Raw genomic sequence first — 24,341 nt, forward strand, 5'->3', positions numbered from 1 at the left:
AAATATTCAAAACCTCCACGAGAGAAATAAGACCTGGTAGTGCAAGTATTGGATGAGAAGTGGTTTGGCAGAAGTGACACAATGAAATTCAGTATTTGTCTTACAATGACTCCAAAGTACAATTTCTTAATCTACAAGTATAAAATAAACAAACCAAAGAAATAAGAAGACAAGCTGTTCTTCTAACAGCCTACTTTACAAACCACACCTGAAGCCTGACCTGAAGTCACGCTGCATGCACTCTGGATCACGTTAGAAAGCAATTAACAATTCTGTTGACAATCAACAAACCAGAATAAAATCCAGCTCATTTTCTCATACTGCTATAGAGCCAATAAGAGTAAAAAGTCACCAGTGTTTATTTTTGAACTAAAGAAAGCAGATCTATCTTGGAAGAGAGACAGATTTTGTATCTCTGGAGAAGGATGATAGCATTTGTACACAGCCATTTTCTGACCATATATGCCCTTTACAAGCAATTCCCCTACCCCACAGCATCTTAACTGGACTTGTTCAAAAATGGGAAAATGACTGCATTTTAAATAGCATCCCTTTCCAGCCACATCCAGTGAGTACACGATTTCCTTCTCTCAAACTTTTGAAAAGGGCTGCAGAAAACTCCTTGCCGAGTGACAGATGCACAGCTGTGCTTGGTGGCTTAGGAAACAGAATTACTGGCTGCACGCAACACCTGCGCTATTATCACGAAACAAGAAACGTCTTTCTTCTAACTAGGTATAAAATACAGCAAAAATCTTGCCCCTTACATGTGTTTCTTCATCTTTTTGGGAAGCAAAGCAGTTTCAGATGTTTGAGAGAGTGTGAGTCTCTCGAAGTTTGAGAGAGAGCGAGAGCCAGCTAGCCAGGACTGCTGCTGCCGCTCACATGGCATTGCTTTCAGAGGGACGGGCTGTGAAGCCAAAGCAGCGCGGCTGGGGTGGCGGGGACACACGGGAGAAGTGTTCTGACAGCCTGTCTGAACAGAGGAGAGGGACACCAGGTTTGAACATGACTTAGAGACCAGCTGAGACAAGGCAGCCCTCAGCAAACGCAAGAGTAATCCTTTCAAATTCATTCCATCATCGTGCTAAGAAAACATGAGTTAAAGCTACTTTCAAACCCACGGTGGCCCTGTGCACCACGTGTGGAGGACACAAGCAGTGTGAAGAAGGAATAGAGATGAACATCAGCTGGTGCCTACCTGGCCTTGATCTTATTGGCACAAGATAGCTAAAGGCCACCTGTCTACTAACGCAACAAGAATGACAACATTACATATGCATCACACTTCTTAGACATGCTCATTTCATCCCAAGAAGAAAGGAGTTATCCCAAGTGAAAAACAACCAACGTGAAGGGCACGCCATAGCATCTCACCTCACACACTCACCTCCAACAGGAGCCCTGGGGCAGCTGCTGCCTGGCCCTCAGGGCTGCAGAGGGCTGCCCACAAACAGCACCTACCATGGGCCAGTTGCCAAATTTGCTGGCCATGAAAGGGTGCCAGTAGAACTGGTTTCCTCCAAGCCAAGGCAACAGCGGAGCTGTGGACAAAGGCTGGGCAACCCACCTCCAGGACAACCCGGGCCAGGTTTCAGTGTGCTTGCCTCTGTTAAAGGCTGCTCTGACAGCATCAGGAGAAAGGGTATTTTAGCATACACAAAAATAATAATTAGCAAGAGAAAAGGTTACAAACTCCATAATTCATAGGTCCTACATTAATGATTAGCTAACCAAACTAGCTGCCCAGCTGGTAATTTGATTCGTTGGAAATGAAAAGGCACTCTACGGACCTTGAAAGGTTTTAGCAGAACTGCGTGTCCCAGGTTGGCCTGCTTCCCCCTGCCTTCACCATCTCATTGTCAAGTGCAATTTGCCAGCAAGGTCCCAACAATAAACACAAAGATATGTTTCAAGGTTAGTAGGCAAAACTCTTGCTGTATGTCATGACTAGCCATTGTAGTGATGAAGTAAAGGAGATGCAAGGATAAAAAGGGGTATTTTTTTGTTTTATTTCGCAAATGGTATAGCCTTATTCAATTATCACCCTTCATTTATTTTACCTTGGTCATTAATACTTCATATGTACCTATGACTGCTAAAAGTAAGCAGAAAAACATTCCTGGGAAGTTGAAGGATGTTATTTATGACTTCGAGGGAGGAATGAATGGTCTACTAAACTGTCTAGATACTGATATGTAATTTTCCAAGCCAAAGCACTGGGACAATGTGCTTGTTAATTAAAAATCACACTTAACACTTATGCTTTCTGAGGTGGGATGAAATACAGTAAATAACTACAATTCACTGGCTTATTTTAATTTTTACAGAAACCATGGTCTCACTTCAGTGCCCTGGCACACAGTGCAAAGTCTAGGTAAAGGGTATGCTGACCTTAAGAGAGAGATTTCAAACACATGGCCTGCAGGCCAAGTAACAATCTGGGCTGCAAAGGATTAAGAAAAATCAGAATATTTTGTCCTCTGCTGTGAGAAATGCATTATTGAGGGCCAGTTTGACACAGCAAGAAACAGGCTGAAGACTTTCAATTTGCATTTTAGAACATAGAGTAGTTGCCTGGTTCTTCCTCTGCATGGTCACTGTTTGAAGCCCCGTTATTTTGCTGAGGTTATCCATGTTAAAGTCTGCCCATATTAGCCAATATGAAAAGACAGCATCTAAACTAAAAAGCACATTAAAAATTCCAGCTTTTTCCAAACCCTTCTTTCTGTATAGTCAAGGAGGTTTTGTGCATTTGTAACTCCTAAACTATGAGAATGTTAATCTAGATCAGATTTCAAGATGTATCTGAGGTTATCAGTATTCAGTAGCTTAACTCCAAACCACAGAGAAGTGATAGCAATGGCAATGTATATTTTTACACAAATATTAAAGACTACAAAGGAATCAGAAGCAGCAGTAGCCAAAAAAGATCGCTTTTTTTTTTTAAACGGCATGAAAACTTGAGCCTTCTTCATGCTGTAAGTACTCACATATCGCGTCGTAGGCCAAGAGAAACTTGAAAGGACTGTTCACGCTGCAAATGCTATTTCTAAACCAACATTAACGAGTGATCATGTGTAATTCTCCACATTCTTGGTCTGCCTAAATGAGCGTTGGTTAAGCAAGTAAGTCTGGCTCAAATAAGACTGGACTTCCTGTATGCAGGGAAAAAAATAAAGGTCAGTGATCAAGGGACTCAGTGCCCACAAATACAGCCTTCTGTAAACACACGTTAAATGTGCATCTGCTCTCAGGCTAAGCAGTGTTTCCTTTGGACATTAAATACTTTCATGGTATCTATACATAACATTGTTGATGTAAACTACTTTAGTTAAAGTTTTCTAACCCAGGAGGGAAATTTAATGATAAGAAGCACTTGGTAGTCATTTGCAAATACAAATCAAACTGCAAAATCCAATACTCGGTACCCATTCAAGGAGTATACCCAGTTCAATTTTTAAACATCCATGGCATCATGCCAATAACATCGCTATATGGGAGAGCTGCAAGTAGAGTTCAAAAGTTCTGATTAGGAAGGTTTTCAGGATAAGGAATACACCCAGTCATAATTTCAAAGGTGGAAGGAACAGAAAATGCAATGTCACCTCTGGGAGAGATGGGAGCCAGACAGGGGTCACTTGAATACAGAAAGAACACCGACTCTCAACACACAAATGTTTTTCTTTGGTTGCATAAGCCCATTTTTGCTTTTTTTATTTGCTCTCAAGTTTATTACAAAACCTGAAGAGCTCCCAAACTCATCATCAGCAAGCTATGTCAATGAAAAGATGCACGTGCCACTCTTCTGACACTAAAAAGTATCAAAATTGAGGCAACAATGGCATGAAAAGTAAATTTATGTCCGTTTTCCCATCTCTGCATGGGAACATATATTTTAAAAAAGAACAAAACAACACAGAGAAAACAACCTGAAGATGAAAATAAATACTGCAATGTATATTACTAGTAAACAGTTTGCCCCAAGATGAAATCTGAATGGGATGGCTTAGGAGAGATGGCCAAGAACTCTGATGGAAAGGAATATTTAAAAAAAAAAAATTGAGAAATTTTACCCTTCAATCTCTTGAAATCAAGAACTTTCAAAAAGATTTCCCCAAAAATCACATGGGAAAGAGAGAATACTATTCCAGAATACCTAACAGCCTGCTCTGTATAATATAATTTGCTCACAGAAATTAGTATTTCTTAAGACAGATCACAAAACCCAGAGTGACTCAATACCCCAGATGTTAGCAGAGTCACTTACGGTACTGGAGATCCAGGTCTAAGTCCACAGTTCAGTAAGTATCTCAGCATATAGTACAAAGAGAAATAGCCTCTAGTGGAGAGGCTTGAGAAGCTCACAGTATTTCATAGGCTAGTGTGGGAAGTGCTCAGCTACAGTGTGGGAAATGAGGGCCGACATCCCTGACTGACTTGAATCAGGCAAAGCCATGAGATTACACTTGAATCCTCCACAATCCACATGTGTGCTCTCTCCATCAGGTATCAGCGATTTAACATATTGTTCTTTGTAGTTCTGATCCTGACTAGAAACTCATTCCCAGATCCAAGACAGCTTCCCCAACTAAAATGTCTTCAAAATTATTATATTTTAAGCTAAGTTCCCATATTGGCATGCTGCCATTGGAAATAACATCAGAAATCATGCTCAGCCCTCTCCCCACTCTGATAAACCACTGAAACTCCTAGAGACTACCTCTGTTATTTGTGCAGCACACTTTGCGTAAAGGACTACCTCCAACCAAGGCATGCACCTATTTCCATGAAGTTACCTTTACGTGTACACATGCATACTTTAAAAAAAAAAAAGTCTATTCCTCCCTTCCTTTTTTCTCATGTACTTTTTTTTGCTAAACCATAATCTCATTTCCCGCATGAATGCAGAGCATGGATGATGCTGTTGTGTCAACCTGATTACCTAGTTCTGATGGGGACTTCTCAAATGGAACATGAGAGCAAGCTAAATAGCAAGCAAACACAGCATGAAAGCAAATGTCCCAGTTCACACCATCCCTGGAAACGCAGCTGCTGAAGCTGAAGTTATACAATGAGTTTCAAGCTCCAGAATGACTAAGAAAAGGGGCAGGATGATTTCTGACATTCAGTAAAACAAAGATAAACCACATCTAATCCCAAACATAACATGGTCGTGAAGAGATGGAGCCATGCCCACTAACGGATTTCTATGTCTTTGCTCATGCTCCAATTATTAATGGGGCGACAGGGGCATCATAAAAAAAGTTATCCCTATGGTTCTTTCCCGTGAAGCCTTCCTAGGCATCAGTTTTGTAAAACTTCTGGAAGACAACTTCAGCCTCACTGAGCCTGGGAGTTCATCCCATCAGAGCAGGTAAACACGTGAGAGCCCTCCCAGGCATATTAACAATAGTCAAAAAGCCCCAACATTAACCCCTATAACACCCAATGTTGTTACAATTCCTACAGACACAAGTGCTAAAGAGGCAGCGTGTGACTTTTCTCACCCCAGCCCCAGCAGGTAATTGGAGTTTCCATGGATAATCCCAGCTATCAGAGAGAAAATCTCTGCCTCTAACGTGACCCATTAGCACACAGTTCACTGATCAGTAGGTTAACATGCCATTAAAGCACCTCTCTGTGGGGCTTAGGAAGGGTCAAGAAAACTCCATCACAAAGAATAAAAATACCTACAGAGTTCGTATGTGGTTATATGAAGATCTCCATGAACAGGTCAAATTCAACTCAGAGGCTATTCTTTTCCCCGAGGCGAGACCAGCAACATCTGCAAACCTAACATTATTCTCCACAACTTCCCTTGAATGTCACTTAAACATGCAAAATAGAAAATGTTTTACTAAATTATATGGGAAGTAAACAACCTACCTCATTGTAAAGTCAGGTGGACACCATTCTACATCAGCTACTCCACAACACTGTAGACACTTGCAGTTTATGGTCCCTGGTTATAAATAAGAGACCTTTTTTTTACCCATTACCCACAGGTAAACTGCATTAACACAGGACAATGATACACACACAAGCAGCTACTGAAGAACAGTTTATGCTTTGAAAGGACAATGCAAGCTCACCAACGGTAAATCATCTGTATGCCTATAGTGGTAAAAGGCACAGTAAAACACAGTAATAGTAGAAACTGTCAAGGCTATGATGATCTAGGGATGTACAGGCATAACAATGCAACTTTGAGGATGTGGACTAATGACTAGTAATCTACTCTGTCCAAATACACCATGCTAAGTTCAACAACTGTACTTTCTCTCACTTCTTATTAATTGCCTTTTGGCCAAGACACTAGATAAAAGAACACGCATATCACTTTCAAACAGAAGCAGAGATAAATTTGGGTAAGGAAGAGGGAAAAAATAGGAAGTTTCAGCTTGCATTTATCATTTATTTATAAAGCTCAGAGAGATGTGGCAGTGCTGTCCTCTATAAAATTCACTGGTTCTAAGGCAGCTGGTTGATTTTTTTTTCAATGCTCATGTACTGGAATAGCTCCACAATGAGAGAATTTGCCAGCAGATCCTGCAGATTAGTTTTATTACTGTTAACTGTCCATGTAATGCAGATTTCTGTCTTGCCTGTTGCATTTCCCAAAGTGGTTTCTGAAAGTTTCTAGTGTCTGTGATAACAAGAGTTCTAGCTGAGATGTGGAATATATGATACACATAGAAAATAATGATCATCATGATCTTTAAATATATACGTGTCTTTCTACAGGTTCTCATACAGACTGCTTTTCTTACATGGAAACCACCACTGTTCCTCTTCTTTAGTTGGTAAGTCTTAAACCAGTGGATAGTGACTACGTTACTTGCCCTGTGTGCACAAAACTTTGGTGTTGACAAGTAAAGTTAGGGATCTAACGTGAGCCCTATCTTGCATTTCCTTTTATTTGTTAGTTTTAGTCTCAAGCTTAAAGTTATTTTAACACACTTTTGTTTTCAACACATATTCAGTATGTGTCTAACACCCTCTGGAGTTGCAAGCCACCCTCCCACTCACACCCAGAAATCATCAACTGGTGCCAAAGTCTATATTTTCTTAACTTAAAGAAGTAATTCCAGGGCTGTCAACTGATAAATTTCATTCAGGGAAACGCTGTGTTCTTTAAGCAACACATTAATCTTCTCTGAGCTAACCATAGTAAACATCAATGTTGAATTGTACGGATTTCACATGTTGCTGCCAAGAGAGAGTTTAAGAAGAATTATCCCCTTTTTAGGTAACCTGGCTTTTAAAATTACACCCTAGAATATGCAAACAAAGAAGACTAATGAACTCAGCAGCCTTTATGCATTGAGGAGGCTGTTGAAAAAGATATTGTGAGTAATGGAAAAAGGTTCATTTTTCAGAAGTTGCAGGGAGCTGCCTGTGTGAAGGTAGGCGAGGGAGAGTCTCTCTTTCACCTTGGTTTTAACGGTTTGCCGTAAACACTCGTTTCCCTTCTGTTATCAGGGAATCTCCTGCAGGCGTGTGTGTTCTATGTCACCTTGGGCAATTCAGGACAGAGGGGAAATTTTTCTCTCCTAATAACCCACTTGTCTGCTCACCTTTTTTTTTTTTTTCCTTCAGCCTTTTAAACCAAGGTATGCAAGAACTTCCATTAACTACTGTCCTGCTTCTCTTAGAAAACCACAAGTCTTGAAGTATTGACCCCAATTGCTAATACAACAGCAGACCAAAGTCTGAGCAGAACTTCTTGTTTTTCTCTACTAAAAGCAGGCTTGCCATGCAAGTACAACCATCTATCTACATCAAGAAATGGATGCTTTAAAATGCAGCCTAGACATTACTAAGAGGTAGTATTTTCAACCACCCGCGCTGCTTTCAGTAGTGGAAGTAGACTGCGTGTGTTTCTCCTCTGATGCTAACTGATCATTTCAAGCATGTTGCTAAATGAAGAAACCACCTGATATTCCTCTGTAACCGTATACAAAATCCCCGCACGCAGAACACCCTTGCACAGCAGGCAGCGCTACGCCGCAGTCACAACACACGCCAAGCTCTTGATGCAGTGCCCACCAAGGGCAGCGAGCTGGCTGGGACGCTGGAGGTAAAAGTGACAGTAAATCACTTACTTACCCTCAACTGTCTTGTTTTAAATCTGTTGCTTCCACCTGGTCATAACGCAAAGCAGGACTGCTATGATTCACCAAGAGAAGATTAAACTTGACAAGGGAGATTTATTTAACGTTGTTTAAATAACAGAAACCTGAAATAAAATTGCCCTCAGCTCAGCCAAGATTTCTCTCGCACTCCCTCTCCGTCTCTCTTTCCAGGACTGCTACGTAGTGGTCTATAAATACTGGCCCCAACACTTGCTCAGTGCTTTCCTTGCCGATGGCACAGGTCGGTGTTACTGTACACCGCAGTACGGCTCAGATGAAGTTCTCAGCTGCTCAGACAAAGCCATGGACTGGCTCCCCACCCCGCCTGCCTGGAAATACCGTGCTGCTGCCAGTTTTACAGATGCTGCGGGCCTTTCCTGCAGGCCCAGATCAGGCACAGAAGGGTAATTATGAGGTTTGTCTGAATAAAAAAAAAAAAAAAAATACAGCTTTTCACAAGCAGGTGGAAAAATGGGGGAGGGAGAAGGAGGACGAAGCACTTCTTTTTCAGCCCCCTTACAGTGCACATTTACATACCATCTAACTATGATTATAGAATTTAATTCCCAGATAGCATGGATGTCAAAAAATTCTGCAAAAACACTGTCTATAAAACAAGCTCTCTGAATTGAAGAAGGTGTGTGTTTGTCATAGAATTCACATAAGAGCATTATGACCATATGGGTATTCACAGCGTGATGAAAAATAGACTTTAACATCACCTCTCAAAATTTCTGTCAGTAGTCAGGTATTTGGTGCCCAAATTAGTACTTCGTAATTATGCACAGCATGACAGTGAGCATGAGACATCACTGGAAGCAGGAATCCACAGTCCTGCCCTGCAATAAACATGAGTTTCAAAGTTTAAAAATCCCTCCAAAAAGCAGAAATACCACCTCTGTGTGCCCCCTGAGAAACTGGGCTGTTAAGAGATGGAGGCCTGAAAGTGGAAAACTGGCGGAAATTGAAAAGAAGATGGCAAGACCAGCACAAACAATTCTGTATTTGTTGCATGCCCTCAGTCAACGCTGTGGGACAAGCACCAAAAATGCAGACAAGTCTCCTGCCTTTAATCAAGACCTTAGATGGCATAACTGGGAGGTTTTGCCCAAGTAAAACATACAACACTTCAGAACTGCATTAACCACTAAAAGCTACAGCAGTCTGTTTTATATCAGAATTGGTGTCTTTCTAAGGTAGCTTATGACCACGAAATTTTCCTTGCCCTCCACACTTTCCCCAGGACATTATCTATACATAAATCCAAGGCTTACAGAACCATCAAGCTTGTGTGACTAAGACAATGCAGTTTCTGCAGCCGCTGGCACTGCCTGGCATAACCCATGGGCTAGCATCCCGGCACACCCTTGAGGTTACCACTGAGGTCATGGCCAGTGCTCACCCACCCATGTGCAGCTCAGTCAAGTCGAGAAATTTTAACAGGAAGTTTGGAACAAAACAGGAATTTCACCTCCTGCATGTGTTGAAAGATACGTTAACCCTTACTGCTTTACTTTCACTGCTTACATCAACAACAGCTTTTGGAAGTGCTTCTAGTACCTTTTACACAGTTAAGGTTCTCCTTTCATATAATTTATTTATTTCTACCGCACAGCTTGAAAAACTAAGTTTATCATTAGTAATACACCAGTACTGAAGTGGACTTTGTTTAAATGGACTGTTTATAAAACCTTGGTTTAGAAGGTCGTCACTGATGCCACAGAAACCTTTTGTCTTAAAATGAAAAAACATTTTGATGACATGGGTAATTTCTAAGCCTTAGTGAACTGCCAGATGCAAAGTCTTCCAACTAATTTGCTCATTACAATTTTCTCAGTCATGAAACTCCTGCACATAGATCTCCTCCTCATTGATGTACACGACAGTTGCATAATATCATTCCATCAAACTTTTAAGCTGCCACACATAAGTCCCTGAACAACCAGAAACCAAACAGGGTGGTTTAATAAAACTGAGCATGCAATTGAAGTATTTATCATAGCTTTATGGGTAGTACAAAGTCAAAACATATTCTCGGACATCTTAATCTGTAAAATAGAGAATTATCTTAGATTTTTGGAAATGGTACAGGAGAAGCCCGTAATTCTAACGAAACATGCACATCCCTCTACTTCCGGAAACAAATACACCGCATCACTTTGCCATACCACATCACTACATGCCACACAAAAGCAAAAGGAGACACATAAACAACAGCAAGAGAAGGATTTCACAAACACTTCTTTTAGTGAAGCGCACAAAACCAGCATCACTGACATCAAATGACACAAGGGCAGCGAGCTGACAAAAAATGAGAGCATAGCATGCTGGACAAGTCTGACAGCACTGAGAGGATGAGCTGGAGGAGGGCAAGGAAGGAACAGCAGTGTTAGCCAAACGTTCAAGAAAAGAACCTTAATTTTTTAACAAAACTTCAACAGAGCCTCTTAAAATCCACAAGCAGCATAAAATACCATGCTAGATCTCATCTGTCGGAAAACACAAGGAATTAGTTTTTTTACTCCAAGCAGCATTCATTCAATTCACCAGTGCAAGAGATTTTCCCAAACATAACGTCCATTCTCCACCACTATGGACACTACAAAGTTTGTCTTGAGTTTGAGAAACACGTGCATCCAATCTCAAATTCTTTTTTTTTTTTTTACATTGAGACTGCTTATTATGCTGATCCTTCTCAACTGAAAATCTAGCCCAGTACCCCACAAGGATTAAAACCATATTATTGTCATTCATCACTTCATGAACGTCGTGACTGTCTCCATTCATTTCATTAACCAAGGAAAAGAAAAATCTCCTGTGTCCCCATGTTAGAAATGATAACTCACATTAAAATCTCACAGCTAGAGTACGTATCATGTAGAAGAATCAGATGCTAACTTGGGTCACCCTAATGTTTTCTAGAGTTTCTAGAGTTTCTGAAAGCCTCCAACAAAATTTTCAGCAACAGGAGCGCTTTGAAGGAAATGCCAACTATGCATTTCTAAGTCTCTTCCTACCCTGACGATTGAAGTTGATGGGACAAACCACAACATGCAAAGTTAACCATGAGCAAGGTTTAGTTGAATCACAGCCTGCAGTTTGTGAAAGGAGAATGATAGCTGAAGAAAAATGTGAATGTATTACAGCTGCTTTTTTGCTTGTATTTCGCATACCCAGCAAGTCTGCAATCTAATACTGTACATCACTTAAGCTCAAAGTCTTAAAACACAATCTGGTTAGCCCTAAATCTAGGGCTACCACTAATATTAATCAAAGATAATAGGCTTATTTATAATATGTCCACAGTATCATAAATTGTAAAAGGATGTTATAGTTAGATAATACCCACGGGACACAGAACGGTCTACAAACAGTATGGACCAGTACAGCTCCAAAATCCCATTTTAGCAAGATGAATGATGCCAAAGCTTCATAATCACCTAGTCACACTTAAAAACAACGAAAAACCTGCTGAATGAAGTAACTTGAAAAAAGAAAACTAACAGTGTGAAAGATTCAGCTTATTTGGGAAGGAAAAAAGGAATGTGTCCACCAGTAAGAAAAGTATTATAAGGAAAAAATTATTTCCAGTAACACTATAAAACTGAAAGATTGCAGCAGACACTAAAATCCAAATTATGGCCAGAAGCCTGGAATTTTGCAACTATAAACCATTTTAAAGAATGAAAAATATTCCAAATATTCTGTGTATTTTTAAAAGCATCTCATTCTGTTTTCTTTTATTACATCAGTTATGATACAATAAATCATGCCAAAAGTTCTAAAACCACAAAAATAGCTTTAAAGATCTGCAAGATTATTTTTACATCTTTTGAAAACTACCTTAACATATTGTGCCTCTAGAAACATTCAAACACCTTATAAAAAAAATTCATTACCATCTGAGAATTTCCATCTGTGTCTTCCTGGTACATTGTGTTTTTACTCCTTATGAATGAGCAAATTTTATCCTCACTTAAATGAAGACTTCTTCCTTGGTTACTCCTGCCAGACAGGGAAAAAAGTCTACGCTAAAAGCCACACGTAGATTATGACTTGATTCTATAGGTTCAAAAAGCTCTACATCTGTGAGGCTTGCAGACTTAAATCTGCCCCAAGTTCTACCAAGAGTAGACTTATTGTCTACCCTTCTACCCACTATTATCACACAGGATACCTCCTGTATTAGTCACAAATAGCTTAAAAATGACTTTTCAGATCTTATACAAACTCACTGCATGTTTACTTGTTTCTGTTTGTGTAATGGACATGTTTTCATGCTTAGAAAGACTCCTGTATTACCAGCTGGTGTTTTTTTTCCTGCTTCCAGAAACTCTGTTCTTGCTGTTTGGCAGAGATATGGTCATTCCATGAAGCTGATCATTACAAGGAAAACTTTGTAATAAGGAATTCTGTTTTTAATTTCCATTCTTAGAGATCCTGAACTTTGGCATCTTCAAAGAACTTCATTTTGATTACAGATATCAGGTGAGAAATTTAGCAAGCTCACAATAATTCCTAATGATCTCAAAAGCACGATTGCATGGCCAAGCATTTTAAAATTCAGAGGAAGCATTGTTTGAACAGGCTAAAACATTTATTTCACACTTTTCTCTGTCTTATCTTGTCACTGCTACATCAGGAAATTCACAGAAAACTATCAAAGCTAACAGCAGCATTCTTTACAAAGAAGTTACTATATTAAGAAAACAAAGCCCCAACTGTCTTCTATAGTCATCAAATATAGTGGAACTATTAAGAGGCATTGCTTCATTTGACTTCAGTGTAGGTTTAGAAAGTTTTAGCTTGTTTCAGAATTCAGTCTCTCCAGCAGGGGAATGTAAACTAGAATACTAATAGAGTAGATGATGACCACCAGTTTCTACCATTTTTTCCGTAGTCAATACTCACCTGAAAGCTTCTGTTACATTATAGAAATATATTGGTAGAATCCAACATCTCAGTATTGTATGCAAATTCATCAGTAAAAGATAGATCATATGAATTATTTTCAATATATTTCTACTTCTGGACTCTGAAACTTTAATTTTTTTCCTCCAAAACTCTGAATTACCCCCAAAATTAGGAACTTAGGGCAACCTATGAAACCATCACAGAATTAAATTTTATCTGCATAGGCAGTAGCTACGTTTCCTAGTTTAAAGAAGAAAATTAACTGAAGATGTATATATTAGAATTAGCTATTGTGTGTCACATGCTGTAAAAGATGGCTTACGTTCCCTTTTAACTGGAAATGCAAGACAGAAAACCTTCAGAATTTTTTCTGCTGTTTTCTCTGATTAATAAATGCTTTAGAAACTCTGAGTGAGCTCTCTGAGCAGATGACTGAAGCAATAAGACCAAATGCTATGGCATTCTATAGCGTTACTTTTCAACCAGCCAAGAAAAATAAGAAAATAAGCACCCCTAAGGGTTTTCATAATGTAGCAAAAACTTAGACAAACCTGTATTAACCACAGAAGGATAGTAACATCTGTCATCTAGACTGGTGCATTTTCAAATGCAATGTATGTGAAATTGCGGTCATCCTGAGTTTGAGTTCTCAGTTTTCATCATAGCCTACTCTTGTGCACACTGCACAGTAGAAAAGTCTATCAGCTGTGCAGACACTAATGCACATGGCTTCAGTTTGCTTTCATGAAATCTGGAGAATTTAAAGACATTGCTGGAGGCATTCAGGTCTTCCACAAGTTTTGTGACTCAGTGCAAAGAGTCATTCAATGCTACACAATGTATAGCATCTAACGAATTATGTTAATTATCCTCAATTGTGGAACTGTAAGCTTGAGTCTGAAAATTTATTTCAAATAACGTTTCATCCCAGCAGGAGGTTTCTAACTCCTCATACGTTTACAAAAAATAAGATACCTCTTGAAAGCGACTGACTATCAGGGTGCTTGACAACTAGGGACCTAATTCTGTAATACTTACTCAAAGAATACACACTTCGACTCAGTGCGGTTGTGACATCCACCAAATAAGGGACCCAGTCTCTCATGGTAGGGTCACTGTCAATTTCTGTGGGGGCAACCTGCTCAGGTGACCTGTTCTCTGTCTCTAAGAGCCTGTTATGCCTCTAGACTGGCCCATATAGCCAACTGATGGTTGCTCCCAACCCAGCTGAGGACAGCTGGACTAACTGATGACAGCTGTGCCATTTGGCTGTAGCTATACACTTCTGTCTTCACACCTGTACCTTGATTTCCACCCACTATTGTCCCATTTCTAGTTCACGCTCCTGACTTCTTAACAGGTTTTCCCAGTCCTCAGCCTATCTTCTAGACCAGGTTCTGATGGGCTTTGGCTCTCTGATCCTGTCTTTGCCTTTTCTTCTTTCATATAGTCACATATTTGTCTCCTCAAGTTCCTGAGTTCAGCTCAAGTTCAGTTTGTCCTGACAATGTTTTCTGGTTCTAAACTTGTTCCACTCTGACTTAAGAAGACAGCCCAAGTGCCCTTGGATTCCCCAAATGGTCAAGGTTCTCTGAGAGTTTTCAACAATTACGTTCTCTCTACCTTCCCCTGTGACAGGATTTCAGTTACAGTTGTAACGAGAAACATACTGAAGGAACAGAATTTGTCAAAAATCAGTCAAGCACTTACCCCAAGCTACTCTTAATTACAGTGTCTACCTTTTCAGTATCCCCTCCCAGGAAGTTTTCCTGAGAAGCACATTTCAAGCAGTGCGGCGTGCTAGGCTCATTTTAGCTGGTAAGAGTAAAATCTTCCTCCCCATTCCTTAGAAAGGTACAATCTGCAGGCATTCAAAGCCAAAGAAAAAACATTTTACTCTGGTGTACTGACTTACCAATACCAAGAAATTCTGATGTACTGACTTAGCAATACCAAGGAAACATGTATACAATGTATGTTCATGCATACATCATAGCCACCTGTCTTTCATATTGTATTCTCATCAAGTTCTTCAAGAAACTAGCACAGAAATTTTACCAAGAACATAAATATATATAGTATGCAATTCATAGAAGATATCTACACTTAGAAATAATAAAAGTGAATTATGTTACAAATTTTTAAAGGCAAGGTGTTAGACTTGGTAAGTCAGAAGGAATCAGCTGGCCTTTAATGATGTAATTTCTTCATTTCGAAGACCACTAAAATTTGTTGAAATTATAGCAGGGATTTTGTCACACAAAAATATAGAACTGTCCAGAAACTGTGAAAATTCATTTCTGCTTCATGAAGGCATTCCCTCTTATGAAAATTAAAATTAATTTGAACTTGGTGATCTCACACTGAAATAAATGATACCTGTTCGCCCCTTGCCTCCTTTCTCTGATACCCAGACAGATCACATCTGTTTAACTGCAGAGGGAATGGACATGAGAGTAATGAACCAAGTGGGCATTGAAGGATACCTTGGGAAGACACCATTAAAAACAGCAGTTGGGAAGAGAAGCTGTTATTCTTAACTCAATCAACCGCTTCATGCTGTGTTCATTTTGAAGATGATTAGCAGAGGATACATCACAAGGGTAATACTGTTGTCATCCAAAAAGATACTTTCAAAAAGAAGCAAATTTATTTTATCCCATACATACTAAGGCTGAAAAGATTGTTTTTTTCAGAGTAGTCACCAACAGCTTCTATCAGCTTCAGTGAAATTTCATGGGGTCTGTATCACTCACTTCAAGAAGAAAAGTAACTGACCCCAAATATTTATTTTCTTGATTTACATTAAATATCTTTATTCTTGTATGGGTTTCAAACTAAATATTGCCTTAGGTTAAGTCATAATGAATCAAATACTTCCGCCAAAACCTTCACAATGTTGCAATTAAAAAAAAAAGCAAAACCATCCCTAAAAACTCAAACTAGAGAGCCTAGACTTGCCAAGTGACCACTATGGTCAAACTCTGCATTACAACGCAACACTTCAGAATTCCATGTGAATGGACACTTACATGCCATACCTAAGGCCACAAAGCTATACTCGCGTCTGTAGCACCCCTAGTCAGTCTGATCTCCAGGCACAGTGATGAAGATTGCCAGAAGGGAAGCTCCAAGGAAATAACTCAGTTTTTCAAAAATTCTATTCTAACACCAGCTCCCAAAGTCTACACATCTAATTCGGCACTTAACTTCAACCACTTTTAAAAGTGCATGCATTCCATCAGCTTCCAACTGAATCAACCCTGTATGATAAATTATGTCCGTTACTTGTCAGAATTCAATCATGCATCATCTGTCTTGGCACTGTATTGGCATATGCTCCCTCAAGGGTGCCACAGAGAAGGAGAAGTAGTGCTTCAAACTGTGTTTATCCTCCTGGCTGCATATATCTAAAATAATACCTTGAAGGTATTGCAGAAAAAAATATGGGAGAAGTCAAATTGCTGTCTGACAGACAACACCATATAAATAGATCCCCTGCTTAGTTCTTACTGTAGCACAGTACCTCTCTACCAAACAGAAATGCATGACATGGGAACACGAGAACATCCCGAGGTGGTGCCACTACTAACAAGTAACAGATAACTTATCATTGTTACTTTCAACCTGCACCAACTTCTCGGTCTCACAATACGTAAAAAAAAAAATCAATTAAAATAAATCAATAATCAACTAAGCATTCTGGAGTCGGACTTCACCAGCTCCACACAGTAGCCACTGTATCATCTTTGTGGTCCTTAACCACAGATGTCCATCGTGAATGACCGGTTCCTGCACCAGCCACCTCACTGCCATAGCAGATGCTTCCCAGTGAGCCACACAGGCAGGGGAAAGATTTGGTTCATGTCATGCCTTATGTTTAACTTCCATTAAGCATGCAAATTCTAGCACTGCATGTTGAACTTCACCAGTGAACAGATAAAGAAACCACAGTTAAAACAACACTTGGGTCAGTAATGACAACTTCCAAAATCTTGGAAGGCTGAAGTCAGAGGAGAAAGATTCTCAGTAAATGTAATGGGATGTCTGTGGGTCTAGTCGAAAACATTTTTAGTGAGCTGTGGGAAAAGAAGCTGGTACATACCTGAGCTTTTATGGATTGAGGTCAAGCATAAGGAATAGTCTTTAACACACCTCATGACATCAGGGTAGCTCTTTATGCTTTAAAAAAATTACTTCCTCATCTCTTAAAACTGATGAACAGCAGTTCAATGCCTTAGTGATAGTCTAGTCTAGTAACACTTTCTCATTTACTCACTCAGTTGACACTCACTTGAGACACCAATCTTTAAAAATGAAGTTAGTCGAAACATGTTGTACGCATTTTTTTAATCTAAAAATAATTTAGCTGTTTAATTAGAGAGTAAATCAAGAGTAATCTTCCAGCTACATCACTGTGCTTCCCTATTCAGAAATGCCACAAGAAACAGAAGACACAGTTATAGCAAGAGACAACTACAGCGAAAGAGACACACCTATAGATGACTTGTTTGGAATTCTTGTTGAATTATTAAACAACTTTAACCACAAAGTCGAAACATCAGTGTGGCATTTATTGTACAGTCAATAATCCATTACTGATACCTTGCCGCTTTGACACATCTCGACATCATCTCTGATTTGTCTGGCAAAATTAGGAGATGTATTATCACAAAGAGCTAGTTTCACACAGTAAAGCAGGGGCTGGCAAGCTCTTAAAGTCAAAACAGATCAAGCAGCATTTCTTTCCCAGTGAACAACTCTAGTCCCTAACGTCAGAATTTATAGGAGTAAATGACTCACATCCATTCATTTACTGAAAGCGGCTGCATAGTGTTACACAGCCTACTCTTTACTAATGAGTTCTTCCAATAAAATGTGTTTTGGGTGCCACAGGACTGACTAGTGAAGCGAAGGTGAACTGATCCTCTAAACTATTTTGGTTGACTTTATCAGAGACGTCACTGTTTCCTCACGCTTCATACGAGTTTAAAAGCCCGTCCGTACGAAAGAACACCTGGGAAAACGTTGAAAGGTGGGGGACGAAAAGCAGAAGGGTAGAGTGAGCTGTCACAGAACTCCAGTGGGAAAGCAAATGTGCAAAATAATGTAATTAGCAGAGATCATTTTCAACATCCTAAATTTACGCTACATATTCCTCCTTGTTTGCTTTCCTTTAAGAACATACGCTGACAGGAGAAAAGGAGATGCTGCCATCGAAGGAAGGGCACTCTGGAGCTTATCCTTGGTTTTGCAGGTCCTCCCCTAACCCAGCAACAGAAACCAGACATCTCCTCCCCTTCTGGGGATTATAAAAACGTCTAATTGTTTAGATTCATATATACACAGATACAGAATCATCTGTATACCTAATACAAATTAATGCAAGAAATTTAGTTAGAACAGAGATAAAATCCTGTACAGGCATACTCATTTCTAGCAATTCAGTGCAGTGATGTGAAGCAGTTTGAATTCCACCTGCATTACAAACACCAACAAAAGGACAGTCTTCCTTAAAACTTTCCCTGACATTTTTCTCCCAAGCTCAAAAATATGAGTTTTATCAAAAGTAAAATATCAGCAACTATTTTCAAAATTTAAAGCATCCTTAACAAGCACCTCAGATATTCATTAAACACAGTACTAATAAAATAGCTATCACTGAAGAAAGAAACTTGCAAAATGGAGAGAAAATCATAAAACCACAAAAAAGGTCCCTTCATTCATGGAGAGGACCACAGGATTCTCCACATTCTGTCAAGGAAAAAAAACTATTATGATTCTAACAAATAATTTGTGAAAAAAGCCCATGGACAGTAAGTCACACACGGTTACACACACTGTTTTATTTGCAAAAGATGAAAACCTAAGTCAAGTCATGTGAAATCTGAACTTCAGGTTCCTGTGATTCTGGGTTTCTTGCTTCTTCTCCCTTGCAATCTTAATTATTAGTCTGTTTTTTATTACAAATCCTGACATCTTCAGCTAACAAACCATCTCCACCTTCTCAGGTCTGACAAGCACAGTGTACATTTTTTACAACAGCACTGATCTGAGCTTTACTTAGATGTGTTGCTTGCAGTGTGTTTACAACTGAAACACAAAAAGGGAATTTTAAAAGGAAAATAATCTCACAGTGTTGTCAGCATCGCTGTGAAATTGTTGTAATCAAACATATCTCAAAGAGTATTTAAAATGCCATAAGGAATAAGTGAAAAAACCCAAACCCTATAAACAAACCAATTTTCTTTCTCCTCTTTGAATATGTCTATTTGAAAGTCTGAACAAGTGCCAAACATTGCAATGAGACTTTATCATATTTCATTCATACTCGCATTATGAGCCATTCTAATAATCTTCAGTCACTAGAGTGAATTCTATTCAGCTTTAGAATATTTATTTGTAGAGAGTTCAAAGTAAAACAAAATTCAGATTTTTCAAGTTCGCTGGAGCTCTGTGAATTCTGCACTGTAAGAGTTGTTAGATTTTACTCATAAAGTAACGGAAAAGAGACCAATTCAATTCCTAATTTATGTTATTTTCTTAAATATGCCCATCCATGATACAAATTTGTCCATATGAAGAATAATCACTTGGAAAAAGGATGCTCACTCAAAGATTATTGCTTTACGTCATGGGTGGGCCATGCTGTCGTGAAGGCTTTACATATTTAAGAATAGCTTTCATCCAAACACTGTTTAAGGGTCCAACCTCACGGAAGACTGAATCCACTCAGAGTATTCAACAATACACTCGATAGAGGGATCTACAGAACCAAATGCTATGTGTTCAGCTAAAACAAACATGCAAGAGCATTCCTTGTAGACTAATAAATGCATGTAAAATATATGATGATACATGAACTCACCCTTTATGAGCGTGGCCAGAGGGAACTGCCTCTTAGGTGAAAGAGCTCAGAGGGGATGGGGTGGGAAGAGAAGACTGCATGTACAGTGGGCCCTACCAGAGGTCCACTATTAACTGCTCTCCACCATATTCCCATTTACGGGCATGCTCTTGCTCTTTCAGCACACTGTTGCTTACCTTTGACTCTAAGGGTCTTTGTTTCCAAGTAATAAATACTTTGGGCTCCAGGGAGCAGACAGGAAGATCATACATGACTCCAAAAAAACCTCTACTGTTGATAGATTATTGTAAGTGCATATTCATTATTAGCTGAAATGCTATTGACTGCACACTTAATAAATAGCCTATTTGTTCTTTTCAACTGAAGCAATACTGTAACAGGACGTCTGAAGAGAAGACCATAAAAAAATATAAAGACGTCACACAGCAGGTAATTTGGGGAATGTGGTTTCAGTTTTCTGTTCATCGCAGCACAATCAACAAATGCTGCACCAATTAAAATTTCTGCTTCATGAATAAAAATTTAGTGCAGGCTATTCATATACCCTAAGAATGATCTAGACGTTCTTAAGAAATGAGGCACTGAGGTAAACTATAACTACATTAGTGTAGATTTATAACAACACAGTGTAATTATTTTGCTCTTCTTTGGACAAAAAATGGAGGCCTTGGCTCTATCAGGGAATAAGTGCTGCCATGAAGCACAAGACAATGAACCAGGCAAAGAGCCCACTTTGCTGTAAACCACCAGCAAGTTGTCAGAGTGAAAGCCAGACAGCTGAACATTTTCACCCATATTTTGTTTTTAAAAGGAGCCTAATTTCACTTAGAAGGAGAATAAAATAGCCCAATTTTAAAGTTCTTTTCTCTAAGTCAGTCTATTTAAATTATTTAAATATTTTCAGCTACTTACTAAATCACTGTTAGGTGATATCCTGTTTTTAAGACCACAGTTAATATATATGCTAGATGACAGTCACTTAGACTACAAGAAGAAAAACATCACAGTTTAAATTACTGGATTTCACACAATTAAGGAATAGAATGGAAGGATATTGTACAGGAGGAAGAAAATAACTGTGAAGGAAGAGACAGAAAGAGAAATATTCAAAGCACATGACTGTAGAGTTATTAAAAAAAAGGCACCAACCATGCATAGCAGTTAACAGTTAACAACAGTTAATTTGCAAGATTCCCAATGAGAAAAAGCAATACGTATATCAGAGCTCATACTAATGGTTTTAAACTAAAACAGGGTAGGCTTAGGCTAGATATAAGGAAGAAATTCTTTACAATGAGAGTGGTGAAACACTGGAACGGGCTGCCCAGAGAGGCAGTGGAGGCCCCATCCCTGGAAACATTCAGGACCAGGTTGGACAGGGCTCTGAGCAACCTGATCTAGTTAGTGGCGTCCATGCTCGCTGCGGGGGGGTTGGACTAGATGACCTCTAGGGGTCCCTTCCGACCCAGAACTTTCTATGATTCTATGATTCCCATAAAAAAAGCAACTGTATCACATGTAAGTAATCTCCTATTAATGTATAAAAAAATCCTGATACAATAGGATATCCAAATTTTTCTAAGATATTTCTGAAAAGACCTTACACAGAGCTTGTACTCAAGCACAGTAAAACAGTACTTGTAAGAACTAATGAAGGCAAAACATATAGAACAGCACATGTTGAGGAATATGTCTTTCTTTATGGCTTTCTATGGCAGTGTCACTGTAGCACAAATGAGCACCAGTTAACTGATTATTACAAAAAAATGTCTGAGTTTACTTAGGTTCTTCAGTCCAATGCATCTTCATTTTCTAACTTTGTTAAAAAAAAAAGAACAAATATAACGAACAGCAAAAAGACCAAAAAGCAGCGTACATTTAAGTTACGATTATTCTACATGTGCAATTATTTTTTAACTTCACAGTTAGGCAGCTTACTGACTCCAGCGTGCTGATGGTTCATTTTCAGTGGAAAAGGATCAATGCAGTCTTGTCAATGATGCTACTTATCTACAAATGCATCTCTCCCAGGTGCCTCATTTTATTTCTGACACTGGATGCCCCCAAACAGCTGCATGCTGACACTCACAGCTGGATGCAAGCTGCTGGACAGCTACACTGCTCACAGCAGAGGCGAAAACAGAGGTAATGAGATGCAGTGAAATGGGCTTGTCTGAATCAGACTAAATATTTGGATTAGAGTCAAATTCTTTCTCAAATACATATTGCAGGCATATGCATGACAGTCTGAAGATGAGTTTGTTGGAGGAGAAACATAAAATAAAGAAATAAGTAAGACTCCAATGCATGGGAAATGCAAACTAAATCCCTAAGTGCTTCTCAGACAAACGCAATTGATTTATTTCTTACAGTTCTATAAGACTTAGTTTCATAGTAGAGTTAGTTATTGCAGTCTGACATCTCTGAAGCATGTGTGGAAGCTTTGATGAGCTGATCATCATGATCTGATGTCCTCATTTCTTCAGCTATACGCATGCATCTTCCTTTTCTTCACGCAAAGTATGCAATAATCTAAACATCATCACAAGATATTCTAATGTAAGAGAGTCTCATGATTTAAGATTTAGTGCTTCTGGGACAGATGTTATCTTTGGTTATACCAGCAGAAATCCCATACTGACTCTGCTACTGATGACAGCTATAGAACTGCACAGAGTTTACACTAGGCTAATGGCAACTTTTTCTATTACTTGTGGTAAATCATGTCAACAGCACCAAAATTTCATGGCAAGTTTTGATCCTTCCTCTGAAAAGCCAAGGTCAAGCCTCCTTCCTCTGAAAAGTCAAGGTACCAAACACAGGAGGAACATGAGGCATGCTGGGTCTATCCTTGACACAAAATCTGAACGGGGTCTGAGACGTGCAGGCTCACCTGGGACTCCTTGACCCACTTTACAGGTAGCCATCGATCCACTTACAACCCAGGAGAATGTTTATAAAGAATTTCTTGTATTTCAGTTTGTGCCCATTGCCTCTCATCCCACCACTGGGAATCACTGAAAAAAGCCTGGCTCCATCTTCCTTGGACCCTCCTTCCAGGTATTTGTACAGATGGATGAGATACCCTTGAGCCTTCTCTTCTCCAGGCTGAACAGTCCTCTCTCTCAGTCTTTCTCACAGGAGAGAAGCTCCAGTCTCCTCATCTTCATGGTGCCTTCACTGGATGGGCTCCAGCATGTCCATGTCTCTCTTGTACTGGGAAGCCCAGCACTGGCCCCAGAACTCCAGATGTGTCTCACCAGTGCTGAGCAGAGGTGAAAGATCCCCTCTCTTGACCTGCTGGCAGCACGCTGCCTAGTGCAGTCCAGGAGGCTGGTGGCTCTCCTTGCCACCAGGGCACATTGCTGGCTCATATTCATGTTGTTTCCTTAATCTTTTCTATTCTCTGAGTTACTGTGATGTGAATGTTGCTTAGTCTTCAGGACTGACTATATGAATTTTATGAATTTGAGAGTTATCTCTTACCAGTGAAAATTCCTCTCATTAGCCAAACATTCACATAATCATTTAGTCTGGCAATCCAAAGAAGCTTTTAATACTTTTTTTTTCAGTTGCCTGGCAAAAGCTTGGTGTTTTTGTAAAAAAAAAAAAAGGCGGCTACAGAAAAGAGCAGATGGATTGACAACTAATGAATGTTCCATAATAAGCTATATAAAGACATTGAAAACACATCTGATCTAAACAGTGGATTAGAGAAAAAGGTAGAAAGAAGAAATATCTTAAGAAATGAATGGAAAAACTCTCACTATGTACCACAACTTTTTGGTTGACCACGGATCATAATTTATTCAGTCAGGTATAGATGTTTCCACAATTATTCATAGTCTTGGACTCATTCCCCGTCACTCTTAACAAGTTTTTGGAAAGTGCTTATATCTAATGAACACAAACTCATGTATCAAACTGCTAAATTATTAAAAAAGAGACTTCAAAGCTTGAAAAGCCATTGGCTATTTCCTTTAAAAAACAATCTTTTGTTTAAAACTTCCCTGCTTCATGCCTATATCACTTCCAAAACCTTTACCCATTGGCTACTAGCTGAAAAGAAAAAAAAAAAAAAAAAAAAAAAAGGAAAGACCGTTCTGAACCCTATTCCATGTAGCTGCAAACTGATTTTATGACTACACAGCAAGGGTACGCAACATGTAGCAAGAAAGCCAGCTGTGGCCCATGGGGTTACAAAATGCAGCCATCAATCATCCCTCTTTCCCTGTAATTATAGAACTGATTAAAAGCTGATTAACTGTATGTATTTGTTTGTTAACACAAGCAAGCAAATTTTGTTCAGCTATCTGGGAAGCTGGCAGCCTAGGAAAGCATGGTTATGTGGCTTCCTTGTAGCTTAAAAAACAGCAAATACAAACGAAATTAAGAGTTTTAATTCAGAATTTTGATATGGT

At 39.2% G+C, this 24,341-nt stretch overlaps 1 protein-coding gene across 5 annotated transcripts in view; it reads right to left on the reverse strand.

Moving 5' to 3' along the window:
• The window catches only part of BMPR1B (bone morphogenetic protein receptor type 1B), a 259,241-nt gene that overhangs the window by 124,403 nt on the left and 110,497 nt on the right, over positions 1-24,341 (reverse strand). Inside the window, exon 1 of one of the 5 annotated variants that reach the window (XM_075421486.1) lies at positions 2,994-3,000. The exons of the other annotated variants lie outside the window; for them this stretch is intronic. The gene's annotated coding sequence lies outside the window, so the exon portion shown is untranslated. Of the gene's footprint in view, positions 1-2,993; positions 3,001-24,341 lie in introns of those variants that run through there. 5 annotated transcript variants of the gene reach the window in all.

This window comes from Opisthocomus hoazin, chromosome 5 (assembly GCF_030867145.1).
Source record: "Opisthocomus hoazin isolate bOpiHoa1 chromosome 5, bOpiHoa1.hap1, whole genome shotgun sequence".
Lineage (NCBI taxonomy): Eukaryota > Metazoa > Chordata > Aves > Opisthocomiformes > Opisthocomidae > Opisthocomus > Opisthocomus hoazin.